The sequence below is a fragment of the Mesoplodon bidens genome, assembly GCF_964165515.1.
Source record: "Mesoplodon bidens genome assembly, chromosome: 13".
In the NCBI taxonomy this organism is placed as follows: domain Eukaryota; kingdom Metazoa; phylum Chordata; class Mammalia; order Artiodactyla; family Ziphiidae; genus Mesoplodon; species Mesoplodon bidens.
In genome coordinates, this window is record NC_138169.1 from 43,646,743 (window position 1) to 43,661,926 (window position 15,184).

Sequence of the window (15,184 nt, forward strand, 5' to 3'; positions counted from 1 at the left end):
GAGTTGGCAAACTTTTTCTGTAAAGGTCCAGATAGCAAATATTTTCAGCTTTGAGGACCATATGGTCTCTGTGACAATTACCCAACTCTTCTGTAGGAGCACAACCATAGACAGTACATAAATAAATGGATGTGGCTGTGTTTTGGTAAAACATGACTTACAAAAACAGGTAGCAGCTGAATGGCAGCAGGCCACAGTTTGCTGCCTCCAAATCTATGATGATCTTTATCAGTGAGTTCTACTTTAGATGTTTAAGAATATAAATGTTGGGGCCTCCCTGGTGGCGCAGTGGTTAAGAATCCACCTGCCAATGCAGGGGACACCAGCTTGAGCCCTGGTCCAGGAAGATCCCACATGCCACGGAGCAGCTAAGCCCGTGTACCACAACTACTGAGCCCACATGCTACAACTACTGAAGCTTGCACGCCCAGAGCCCCTGCTCTGCAACAAGAGAAGCCACCGCAATGAGAAGTCCACACACCGCAACTAGAGATAGCCCGCACGCAGCAGCGAAGACCCAATGCAGCCAAAAATAAATAAATTAAATAAATAAATTTTTAAAAATAAATAAAGTACAATAGTACATCTTAACTATTTTTTAAAAAAGAATATAAATGCTATCATAAAAACATGAAATCCATGAATAAAAAAATTAACTGTTTTTCATAATTGATTATGTTAAATTTAAAATGAAATATTAATTTTTAAAGGTTCATGTGCTGTCAATATCATTTCTGAATTTTAGACTCAAAATGCATGAGGCATATTCTAGGAACATGAGATGGATACATGTATTTTTACTTGAACACTGCTGATGAATAAATATTAATTAGTCTATATTGTGTAAATCATTAACAATAGTGATAGTAATTAATATCTTAAGATTTACAAATTATAGCTCTTTGGAGGTACAGTTCTATTAGAACCCCATGTAAAGCAATAGTTTCCCTTTGACTTCTAAATTATTTAAGGATCCCACTACTAGAAGTGATACTAATAAGACCATGAAACAGAGGCAAGAAGCATTCTAAATTGTAACAGAACATAGAAACGCCAATGTTAAAATATTTCTACATGTGCTCAGAAATTAGCTACCAAAGAAGGGAATAAAGGATTTTCTATAAGTAGCATAGAAAACTCTTATGACAAGTATTGCTCTTTTTAGGAGAATTAAAATCACAAGGATTGACCATAAGCAAAGGTAGGAAGCAGGCCATGAGTTTCACTCTTAGCCTCCCTTTTCATCCATGAAATGCCAGTTTCTCACCTAAGTAATATGTATTCTATGCCTTCACATCTTGTCTCCCATCAAAATCTACACACAAGAAGGCACCCAATTCTTAAGGTATTTGCAATTCTTTGGAAGAGTGTTTAAATGTCCAACTTATTTTTTACAGTGTGTTGAAAAAAATTCATCCTCTGCTAAAAAGTATTTCAGACAGTCATAAAGAAATTGGGCAGTGAGGTGCTAGAAAGAAGGATATTTTGGTGATGGGAGGGCAGTCATGTTGGGGTCCCTGAAGCCACACCTTTTAGGCTATTGCTTGTTCAGACTATGAACCAGGACAGTCCTGGTAAAGATGGTGCATGTGGTAAATCCAACATGTCGTGTTTGAGCAAAACCTGGAAAACAAACCAAATTAAAAATTTTTAGAAGCCACTGTGCACTCAATCACTGAGCTGTTGTAATATTAGCTCATTGTGGTAAGATTTTTTCCTTTTAGGGAGGAACAGACACAGGACACACTGAAGCTTGGAAATTTGTTTTACCAAAGGACACCCAGCTTTACACATGGAAGCAGAAAGCAGATCTATAAGGAAATCATTCAAGGATTCTCAGTCGATCTGGTTTTAGAGATTCCAAATTTAAGAAGAATCCAGTGTAAAGGATTATAGAATGAGCCTTAGAAATTTGAAATATTTGAGGAAATACTGCATTTTGGAATGTTCACTTCAAGTCTGAATAAAGAGTTGTCAAAAGTCAGTGTAAGAAGCATAATGTTAAAATTGCTCCGATGATAAAACATGGCTCTTTTGCGTCACAGGACCCCATTTCTGGCAAAAGGAGGAATTCTCAATATAAAAACTGGGGAGGACTCCAGGGAAAAGGTAAGAAATATATTTTTTTCAATAAAAAAAGCAGCCAGCTTTCAGCTCAGTAGTCTGTGTGGGGAGAATATCAGTGCAGGAGCCATCTCCACCGAGAAGGTCCAATCATCTCGTTCCTTTCCCTGTTGACTGATATCTTGAGAAATGAGACACATGGCAAGGAGAAGCCACGTAATTGTTTTCAGAGCCCTCATGAAATGATGCACTTCAAAATAAAAATAAAATCAGCAAATATAGTTTAGGTGTAGAACATTCCTGGACTAATTTGTGTATTTCTTTAAGGCAGACAACCACCTGGAAGCAGTCATAACAACAGCAACAGCAAATCGATTTTGGTGAGCAAAGTTAAATATTAAGATCTAATAATATACTGTCTTGGAATAAACTGTGACTTTATTTATTTCCTTTTTAGAACAGTGCTAATAGTTTACAAATGTACCATGTATCTATTATCCTCACTGAAAACACAATTATTGATTTCTACTAAAAAAAGAGCATAAGTACATATCTCTAAGGCTTATAAGAGTTTTATGGTCATATCAAAGATATTAGTACTTCGAGATTTTTTTTCTGGAAAAGGCTTTGAGTATTGAGCTTCAAAATGGGTAAATATCAATAGAAACATCAAATACTGTGTGTCTGAGTATTTGTGTGTTGTCTGCTCAAAAAACTTGGTTATTGAGACAGGCTTATGATATTAGAGTTAGAAATTAGTGTAAAGGGTCCCTTGACTCTAATTAGTACCTCAACATTTAAGATATTTCCCAATTTCATGTTTAAAGAGAAAAATATGCTTGGATCAGATTTTCCCCATGCCAGCTAGTATTGCTTCGTTCCTGGAACTAAATATATTTTACAGAAGTGGGATGAAAGAAGTGGCCATCTAGGGAAACTGAGTTTCAGTCTTTGAGCCAAAATCAGCTACTTTATTATAGGACTTGAGAAGATGTTTACATGCTCACTTGAGAGTCAACTCAATTTTTCTCTTTAAATATAAAATAAACACTTTTCTCTGGCATTATTAAAGTCATATACAGTATATATGACTGTATGCATCAGTTTCTTGCACACTATTCACTGAAAATGCTTCAGTAAAACAAGGAATGTGGTCCCTATCTTCTAACTCTAGACATTAAGCTCCTGTTTCCAGGGAACAAAAAGTCTAATGTTATAATATAACTTAAACTGGGTGAGGATGGGACAGTGCTATGTGATTTTATCAGGTTTCTTTCAGTTCTATTTGAAATTGGGGATATGTTAGAAAGAAGCAATGGATATAAAATATATCCTTTACAAAGTTCAATTTATTAAAGAGTCCAGAAGTAATTAATTTGTAGGATTGCTAAAATTAATCCATATTAATTACCAACTAATTAACAATTTACTAGAACCCAGGATTCTGGTAATATTAGTTTTGCTTTAAAACAAATACCAAATGGCTTCAAAGGAATTCCTACTTATGTCAGGAATTAAATGTATTTAAAAAAAAGAAAAAGGATATTTTACATTCTTCTCAGTGGTGAAAGCACAATAATTCAAAATTAGCTTTGTATCACGTGAACAGTCATCACTCGTTAAAGAACCCAAAAATATATTTCCTGTAACATGGGTCAGGGTTAATACATAACCAAATCACTCTTGGATAAGAGTATGATATTTTCTTCTTAAAACTAAGCTGGAAATCGATTAAATTAAGATTTTTTTTCAGGAGAAGAAGATCAATTTTCCATTCTTATTTCAATTTGTGGCATGTCAGTGAAGTATGGTACTTTAGTAGCCTGAAGATGATGAATCAGAGGGGTGTCTACACAACACTTTTCTAACCATTTGATAACAGGCATTTTTGGAGATATTGTGGCCATTCCGCTCCTCCATAGCCACGATAAATTACAGCTTGCCATTTTCAAATCCGCTCTCGGGTATTATTTCATTGACATTAGCATGAAAATACATTTCTTCAAGATAAATGAGTTCAACCTAAGAAAGAGGAAAATTTTTTTTAAAACCCTCTAGTTCTAGAATATGCTGTTCTTTAGATTTAAGATTAGCTGATATCAATTTGCCCCATTACTTGCTGGAAGCAAGTTGGTCAAATAGCGTTTGACTAACATTATGAGATGACAAGCTCTCTTTTAATGACTCTGATTATGTATTCACTGGCTATATTCGTCCTGCTTTATTAGTTTACAGATTACACGTGTAATGTATAATCAATCATGCGATGTGGAGTGCTCACATTTCCCTCTGTCTTTGATTAACTCTTATTTTTCTCCTTATTTTTCTCCTCATATATCTCAACATGTGTAATCAAGTCAAAGGAGAATATGGTGAATGGGGAGTGGTTAGGTATTACTGTAATCAAACATGAGTCTGTAGGCTGTGAATTTTCAAAATGGCAGAATAAAACAACTTGGAGCAAATAGACTTGGTTAATCATAATTGTTTTCTTCTTCAGTATAACATGGACTAACCACATGCCATCAAATTCAACTTCCATTTTATTGGGATGAGTTGTTTGGTTGCTTTTCACAGCAACTGGTGTAGAAAATTCCTTCAATTAACCTATAAATTGAGTGTTCCAATATTTTTTAAGAAAAATACTGTAATGTGTGAATAATAAAACTCACTAATCTGGGACAAGCAGATTGCTCTCAACATCAAGGGAATCCACCTAAAAATGATGTGATCATAAGTAAGAATGTCATACCTACATCTCTAGCACTGCATCCCTGAAAAACAAACTACTTTTCCCAAACAAGATTCTGTTTCTCTTCAATAATTCTGTTTTTAAATTTCTTCCTGGAATGTCTATGAAAAGGCGGGAAACACCAAATTAGCTATTGGGAAGGACAGAAATTTGACAGGTGATGGAATATTATCAGAGGCTCTCAGAACTGGAAGGGCCAGTTTGTTGTCTTAATTCTGTAAGTCAAAAGGTGGACCTGGACCTCATGGCTAAAATCAAGGCTTGGCAGGGCTACATTACTTTCTGGAGACCCTAGGGGATAATCCATTTCCTCGCATTTTCCAACTTCTAGAGGCCACCACATTCCTTGGCTCATGGTCTGCCTTCTTCCACTTTCTTTTTTTTTTTTTTCGGATTTTATTTATTTTTTATACTGCAGGTTCTTATTAGTTTTCTATTTCATACGTATCAGTGTATACATGTCAATCCCAATCTCCCAGTTCATCCCACCACCACCCTGCCACACACCCACTTTACCCCCTTGGTGTCCATATGTTTGTTCTCTACATCTGTGTGTCTCTTTCTGCTTTGCAAACCGGTTCATCTGCACCATTTATTCCTCCACTTTCTGAATAGCAATATTCCATCTCTTTGATCCTACTTCTGTCCTCATGTGTCTTTCCATCCACAGCTGAGAAAAGTGGTCTGCTTTTGAGGACTCATGTGAATTAGATTGGACCCACTCAGATATTCCAGAGTAACATCCCCATCTCAAGGTTCTTAACCTTAATCCCATCTGTAAGATCCCTTTTGCCATGTAAGATAACCTACCCATTGGTTCTAGTGAATAGGATATAGACATCTTTAGGGGGCTGTTTTTCTGCCTACCACAGCTTTTAATATAAATTAGTTAATGTTTTTATTTAGGTTGACCCACATTCACTTAGATTTATTTTTTAAAGAAAAATGTATATCATTACCATAAAAGGAAATCCAAAATCAGAATAAGTTCAGTGAAGGTAGAACAATGGTATCAGATCTAGTTAAATGGATATTACTGCCTCTGAAGGCTCAAAATATACTGCACTCTTGGTTGAAAGGTGGGTTAGCATGTTTGAGTAGCATTAAAAGTGTATTAGCACCAACTCAGGCTTTCCCCTTGGCAGCAATGGAAGGATTGAAACTATAATTAAAAAGGGAGCAGAAGGCTTCCCTGGTGGCGCAGCGGTTGAGAATCTGCCTGCTAATGCAGGGGACACGGGTTCAAGCCCTGGTCGGGGAGGATCCCACACGCTGCAGAGCAACTAGGCCCATGAGCCACACCTACTGAGCCTGCGCGTCTGGAGCCTGTGCTCCACAACAAGAGAGGCCATGATAGTGAGAGGCCCGTGCACCACGATGAAGAGTGGCCCCCGCTTGCCACAACTAGAGAAAGCCCTCACACAGAAACGAAGACCCAACACAGCAAAAATAAATAAATTAATCAATAAAAAAACTCCTACCCCCAACATTATATATATATATATATTTTTTTTTAAAAGGGAGCAGAAACTAACACACCATTGTAAGGCAATTATACTCCAATAAAGACGTTAAATTAATTAATTAATTAATTAATTTTTAAAAGGGAATCGGAATGTCTCACTATGTATGTCGGTGATTTGGAATGCTGTGTCCATGCAGTGCCAAAATTCATTTCATGACCCGCTAATGGTTCATTTACCTCCAAAAATCTATGTCTCACATTCTGAGATGCTCATGTGTAATGGTTCAAGGTCCTATTGGTGCAGGAGGTCCCCTTGGTAAAAAACTTGCCCCTTGCCCATTCAGTCCTGGGTTTGGGCAGTTTCTAGCGGTCAGATTTCCAACTGACCAGGCAGCTCATTCATTAAGTCAGTTTTTTTCTTCTAATATATAAGCACGTTACATACATATGGTGCTTCATTTGGGGATAAATCTTTTCTTAGGGATCTCTATCTATTTGTCCTAGTTCTGAGCTCTGTAGCAATACAGAGCAAGTTGAATTACTCAGCAGAGTAGATGGAGAAGAACATGTAGAGTTTGAATCAGACAATCTGGTTCAAGTCACATCTCTGCTGCTAACTGGTGAAGTATTTTGGAACAAGTCTGTGTTTTTCAGGCTGAAGAATGAGGAATAGTAAACTAATATTAATACCAACTACCCAGGACTTTTGTAAAAATTAAATGTACAAATGATGTGAAACCTTCTTTTAAGCCATAAACATGGTGACCGTGTAATAACTGATTGTCCAAATTGGAACATTTTTGAGAGTGAAAGAGGGTGCTGTTGATAATTGTGTTGCTACCATAGGCATCAACTGGGATTGCCCTAGCATGAATCTGCAGGTTCATACTCAACATAGGAGAGTTCATTAATTTTCATCATTACTTCTTATTTTGCATAGAAGCATAGAAGTGCTCTAAATTCAAAGTCAAGTGATCATATCAACTCTGTTTTTTATTTGTTTGTTTTTAGCCTGAATTGGTCCATCTCTTTCAAACCTTTCAAGACGATATATTTTTTAGACTCCTTTTCCTGGTCGACCTCATACAGATAGGGCATAGTTTTTTCAAAGTTTTGTTTTTGAAAGTCAGCAGAGTGTAGGGTGCCTGGGTTCAGATTTCAGCTCTTCCCCTTACCTGCCTGGGCATGTTTCTTAACCTCTCTGTAACTCATTGTTCTTGTCTACCTGCTTCACTTGGGTGCAGTGAAGATTAATGAAATATCTGTCTCTAAAGGTCTTAGACTCATGCCTGGCACAAATAGACATGATATTAAGTGCTGTTAAATAGAATAAATAAATGAGGTTACTGGAACTGACAATACTCAAAACAGCAAGCAATTTTTTTTTTTTTTTTTTGTGAGCGCCTACATTAGACATTGGAGATAAAGCAGTAAATAATAAAAGTACTGTCCCTGTCTTCAGGTAGCTTTCAGGACAGCAGAGACAACAGATTATTAAGTGAGCATTGCTTAAATTAGTGGGTCGTAAGTGTGACAAGGGCTCTAAAGGAGAAAAACAAGATGCAGTGGGAATATTTCCCTCAGTCTGGGGGCCCGATTTTGTCTGACCAGTGTAGATGAAACAGGGACAATTATGTCTCCTGTGCTGACTCCAGAAGCATATTAATTAATGGAAAAATTTATTAGCTTCTAAGCAGCTGTGTCACACTATGAACTCCTGTAGAGCTTGTGGTCATTAACACCCTCAGGTCTTTCTTTGCGTGAGCTGCTGTCAGATGGATCCCCCAGCTCTGTAACTCTTAAATTGATTTTTTAAAAGCCCAAATGGAGATTTCAAATGATTTTTAATAAAGTTCATCGTGATGTCTTTGGCCCTTGTTTTGGTCTGTCAAAATAATTTGTGATTTTGATTCTTCTTACACCATTTCAACTCTTCAGATTGTCACTTTCAATTGGATAAGCATCCTTTCTATGCTTTATGAAGACATTTGTAAGCATTCTAGTTTCTAGAGCTTTTTAGTTTATTTTAATTTTTTTTATAGAAGTAATACTTGTTTCTAGTACAAAATGTAAAAAGATAAGAAAAGTTTTAATAAATTGAAAATCTCTATCACATCTCTGGGATAGTAATATTATGAATATTTTATGGAATACCATTGCCCTCTTTCCTAATTGGAGAAAAATATACCGAAGAAATCAGGAAGCATATGGCATATATGTTTTTGCAACTATAGAGCACATACCCATGCTTTTAAATTTTCTTCCAAAACACAGTTTTAAAATATTGTGTCATTTTTTTCATCTGTATTTTATGCAACAAACTCTTCAGTTGGAGCTTTATGTTATTTCTATTTTCTTGCTATTATAAATAAGGCTGTGATAAACACCTTTGTAGATAAAACTCTAAATACATTGCAAGTCAGGAATTTTTACATCTTTCGGAGAGAGATTTTCACTCCCTTGTAAAACAATGACTTCTGTTTTTTTTTTTAATTTTAGAATTTTATTTATTTTTTTATACAGCAGGTTCTTATTAGTTATCTATTTTATACATATTAGTGTATACATGTCAATCTCAATCTCCCAACTCATCCCACCACCACCACCACCCTGCTGCTTTCCCCCCTTGGTGTCCATACGTTTTTTCTCTACATCTGTGTCTCCATTTCTGCCTTGCAAAATGGTTCATCTGTACCATTTTTCTAGATTCCACATATATGCGTTAATATACGATATAAAACAATGACTTCTAAAGTGTTTTGCTCAAGGAACCTTCTGATCCTTGACCATCTGGTTTAAAATCCATCTCAGCCTCCTCCCCAGACACAGTAAGTCCTTATTACCTTTCTCTGTCTTGTTTTCCCCAGAGCACTTATCATAATTTAACATGTTATCTAATTTTCTTAGTTATTTGCTTCTGGTCTATCTCTCCCCTCACCAAAATGCAAGCTCCCTAGGGAAGGATTTTTGTTTTGCTCAGTGCTGTATTGCCAGCATCTAGTAGTAAGTGATCAATCAGTGTCTGCTGAAAGAATGTGAATGGGTCTAGTTTCTTGGGGATACAAAGCTTTAGAGTCACTCCATACACCTCCCCCATGCCCCACCATCCCAGTTACCCCCTGCCGTTTTCTGCTGACAGAGTGCAGCGTTCCTTTTCTGCAGTGATGATGATCACCTTCACTCATTTATTTCTCTATTTGGCAAGGGATGTTCCCCTTCCACCCCACCCGACTCCCCCCCCACCCCGCCCCCGACTGGGGAGGTCATGAGGCTACACTAAAGCTTGCCTGTGCATTACCCATGCAATCTATTATTCTAATCTTTTCAATTATCATATTTATAAGTTTTACTCAATATACCAGTGAGGACAAGGGGGCTCAGGAAGGTTGAATAATTTGCTGGAGGTCACCCAGGTAGTGATAAAATGTTCTTAATAAACTGACACACGGCTGGCCTCTCAGTAACCAGCTGAGTGACTCTGGGTAAGCTATTGAATCTCTCTGATTCTGTTTCCTCCTTTATAAAATTAAGGGGTTGGATCTGATCTCTGCATCTGACACTAAAATTATTTTGTGACCAGTATGATTCATGTATCTCTTAAAGTATTATTGTGTTCTGACACAGGGACTTTTTTCTTTTTACTAATACCTCTATTAAACAACGGATGAATTTCTGCAGGACCCTTTTAATCTTAGAATTCTAAAAACCACAGAGGACTTTTTTTCCCCATTGTAATGAGTTTGTAAATGCTGTAAGACTTAATTTTAAATAACCCTTGTGAAAATGTGTAAGACAGTAGCACCATCATATTGTGATACTGTGAAATATTTTGCCAGGAGCCCACGAACCATGCTTCCCTCTTTGGCATTTCTCTACAAGTAACTCCAGGCTTGTTTGTAAGTGGGAACGCAAATTGATTCAGATGTTCCAAAAGGTAGCACAGGGAACTCATCTCGGTGCTCTGTGAGGACCTAGATGGGTGGGATGGGGGACGGTGGGAGGGAGGTCCAAGAGGGAAGGGATATAGGTATACCTATAGCTGATTCACTTCATTGTACAGCAGAAACAAACACAACATTGTAAAGCAATTTTACTCCAATAAAAAAAAAATTAAAAGGAAAAAAGAGTAGTTCTGGAAAAACAAACAAACAAACAAAAGTACTCCAAACAGTTTGTGGTGGATTAAGCAGGTTAAATATATAAATAAACAGAAATCATTCAAAAAGAGGAGAACACTCAAGAGGACTAACTGGTAGGAAAAAGCTTTACTCTTTCATCTTATTAGACTTTGGGTTTTTTTTTTTAATTATTCATTCAATAGAAATCACCATGTGACCTATCATTTTGCAAATCTGTTACCTTTTACATTAAGTGTAATTAACTTTTGGAGAGTGGGTTTTGATCCTTATTTTACCAATGGCAATTAGCATCAAACATTGCTTTATAGACAGAAGTAATAAGTCAAATACTGCATTCTACAATGTCAAATTAGGGAGTTACAGTATAAAACTACCATAAAATGTTGGCCAAGTATTACCAAAAGTATTGTAATATAAACAGTGTTTCTAGGCATTATATATAAATTTAAAATTTAATCATTCCTTTATTCTATGAAAATAACACCCAATTATTTCTGTAAAATAAGGACAATCACTGAGCTTTTAATATATGTTTAAGTGGTTCTAAACCTTTTGATATGTTAATTATTTAATCTCCCCAACAATGCTGGGAGGTATAGAGTTATTATTAGATATATTACTTATATGTAACACTAATTACATGCAATTTTATATGTAATGCTAATCACATATAATTTTATATGTAATAATAATCACATATAATATTACATGTAATAATAATCACATATAATTATGGGTATTATTACATATTCCCATTTTTACAGATGAGGAGACTTGAGTAGAATTTTAAGGAAATTGCTCAAAGTTATACATAGTAAGTGGCAGAATCAGGATTTGGACTGTATCATTTCAAAGCCAGCACATCCAGTGACAACACTGTATTATGCAGTGCCTAGAGGCTGTGTGTTGGAGTAGTTATATCCCAGACAGGGAGAAAATAGATAGATTGGTTCTACGACACAAGAGAAAAACTTAAGATGTGCTTTGAAACCCAATTATATAAAATGGGATTCTCAGAGAATATGTACAATAGAATATATGTATTACATACAATAGAATATAATTCTAAGTAATGTAATAGAATTCTGAATAGAATTCTACAATGATATTATCCTTCCACATTATTCCTCATCTTCTTTTACTTTTAATTATTTTACCAGTCTTACCTCCTGAAATACATAAAGTACGTTCTCTTTCTTTTTTATGTCCAAGCTATAGAACTACATAGAGCTATAGTTATAACACTGTTGTTTTACGGAACCAGTAATAACATGTTAACTTTTTTATAATTATTGGGGTATAGCTGTTTTATAATGTTGTGTTAGTTTCTACTGTACTTTAGTGCATTGTTACTGTTCGGTGACCCGTGCATGACTGTGTCAGGCTACAGGAAAAGTTTCCTTCTGCAGCGTTTGTATTTGGTGCTTCTGCTGACACTTAGGTTCTCTTACAGTTATGCCAATTTCAAACTGCTTCACTCTGATAATTTGTGAACCTGTTCCTGCTTTGGGCATGATGGTAGTCTGTTTTTAGTGCATAAATTCTGAATGACCAAATATAATGACTATTCTTTTGTTCCCACTTTGTGTTCCTGGTGAAGATCAGCAATGATCAGTCAAAGAAAATTTAAGAAATGACTGTTATCTGTGCTGCTCCTAAAAATACAAACTACCTAGAGGAAACAAAAACAAGAAAAACAACATCTACATAGCATTCATGTATTTGATAAATATTCATTCAAATGCATTCTGCTGGAGAAGGAGCCCCTCCACCCCCAGCCCCTGCCTTCACCTTCAATGAGATATCAGTCTTAATCCCCAAGCACCATCCTACCCAGTGACCTAATCCTGAAAGCATTTTTGTTGTTCTCACTGTTATCCATGAGAGGGGTTATCATTCCAGAGCACAATTCATTTTCACTCCCTGTAGGAGAAGCCAATTACAGCAGAAGAGGCTAATTCAAATGCTGCAGAACAAAACTTGCCCTGTAGTTTCAAGGCTGGCAAATTCACAGATGGGTCATTAAATAGTAACATGTATGTTAAAGTAAAAAGTTAAATGTATTTTAAATGTATTATTACTGCTTCCTTGATATAACGATTCTATAACTATGGTTATAGATTCCCCAGTTGTTTGTTTTTAAATGGTGGAATGAAAACTCTTGATGCAGAATTGCCACAAGTCTAGATGCATACAATTCACACAAATTAAATGTTTATTATTATAAATATGCACAAATCCAAACAGAAAAAATCTTTAAAATATACTTAAATCATTTAGCCATTTAATATTTGCAAGGAATTGCTATTTTGGGACTATGTATATCACGCATTCTGTTACCCCTTTCCATGTCTGAAAAAAAGATCTCATTTTATTTATTATTGCTTTACTATTTTTTAACATATAATTGACATGTAACATTATATTAGTTTCTGGTGTAAAACCTAATGATTCCATTTTTGTATCTATTGTGAAATGATCAACATAATAAGTCTAGTTAACATGATTCACTATACCTAGTTACAAAATGTTTTTCTTGTGATGAGAACTTTTAAGATCTACTCTTGGGCTTCCCTGGTGGCACAGTGGTTAAGAATGTGCCTGCCAATGCAGAGGACACAGGTTTGATCCCTGGTCCGGGAAGATCCCACATCTTCTAATCCCGTGTGCCACAACTACTGAGCCTGTGCTCTAGAGCCCGCGAGCCACAGCTACTGAGCCCACGAACCGCAACTACTGAAGTCCACACGCCTAGAGCCCGTGCTCCACAACAAGAGAAGCCACTGCGATGAGAAGCGCACACACCACAATGAAGAGTAGCCCCCACTCGCCGCAACTAGAGAAAGCCCGCGCACAGCAACAAAGAAAGATCCAACGCAGCCAAAAATAAATAAAATAAAATAAATTTAAAAAAAAAGATCTACTCTTAGCAACTTTCAAATACACGAATCAGTGTTACTAACTATAGGCTTACTATTAAGTATATAGTCTTACTATGATCTTACTTTTTCTTAAAAAGATGTTTTAATTTATACATTTTTATATAAGCAAAATGTATCACAAATTAGAATCATTCTTAAGTCAACAGCTGTCACTTTTATTAATAGAGTTTTGATATACTTTCCCTTTGCCAATCCAAACTTGACAAAAACTAAACACTGGCATGACTGTCAGGTCACAAATGAACTCCTAATATGACAACTGAAGTGGACTGCTACAAATCCTGGCTGTCAAAACAGGAGTTATGGCTTTGTAATGTTAATACACTTAAAGGTACAAGTTACTCAGTTGTCTGTCTGTCAAAAGACAGGTGTGATATATCCCGTGGCGTTCCACTGTGTTTGTTCCTAAGCATAGGGACCAGGAAGACTTGTGCTAAACCCTCAAAAAGAAGAGACAAGGTGCAAATTGTACTTACAGATTTTCATATTTAATGTTTTCCATGTTTCTTATGGTGATAATCTATTATTTTTATATTGAGAAAAGCTCCTTTCATTGGGAATGACAAGATTCTATTCCAAAATACGATCAAAATCATATTTTTGTCATAAGGAAAGAAAAAAACTGTTTACAAAATTATTTAAGGAAAGAACTAATCCTTACCTGGCTCCTTCCAGGTAAAGAAATCATTTTAGTGCTCTCTCTGGTATGGCATTGACCTAGCACTAGAGATCAGTGCATGCAAAATAGATGTACTTCGGTTACCACCACGGGCTGCTTCAGGAAAGTTTCAGAAAGAACAATGATGATTAACATCTATAGATTCAAAATAGGCAGAAATTATAAATCTCCAATGTTTATGACATAGCATAGAGCATAAAATATGTAATTGGGGAATCAGCTTTTATAAAATTTTAAAAATTTAAATCTAAGCAAGTGACACTAACCACACAAGTTTAACAATTTGCTCTCATCAGTTGAACATCTATTATGCATTAAGCAGAAATAGAAATCCTTATGTCATCTAACTGAATTACACCAATGCAAAAAGGATCACAAGGAGAGAGAATGATCAATCAGGAGAGTATTCGTTAAAGCGATTTCTAAGGAAGAGAAATGTTCTTGAAAATAAAAGGTGCCTGCGTGAAGTACATATCACACCAGCTGTCTGTCAGCGGTGTTTGGGAAGGAGTCCAGAGTTTCTCCATGAACTTTAGTTTATGAAAACAAGCACATTAACTACTTTTCCCCCTTCTATTTAGGGCACCATTTTTTTAAAGTTGACAACCTCCTGCAGGGATGTTCTGAAAGACAGAGACGTCTTGTCAGAATTATAAATGTCCTTGGTGCATGAGGCAGAAAGATTTGACTGTGGAGGACATTCCTGACAAGTCCTCAGGATTTGAAATGGTAACCATCTTTTTGGCTAGGTTGGTTTTTTTGGTTTTGTTTTCAGATGACAGGAGATGTTTTAAAAACTGTGAAGGACAGAACTTTTCAGTTACCTGTAATCAGGTAGGAAAGGGTAAGCACACAACTTAGCACATAGTAGGTGTTCAATATATATTTATTCCATCTAACACCCCTTCCCCCATCACTGCTGACAATTTCTGAGTTAAGGGTGAATTGCCAACTCTAATAGCTGCCAGAGGGGGAGGGTAGGATTGCTCCATCACTGGACTCAAAGGAGTCTGTACCTCCTTTGCTTTTGCTTCTGACATGACCCATGCTCCTGCCATAGTCCAAACTGAATTCATGTCATATACATCTGTATAGATAGGTAGATAGCCATAATATAAGTGTGTATCTATGGAGTATATAAAC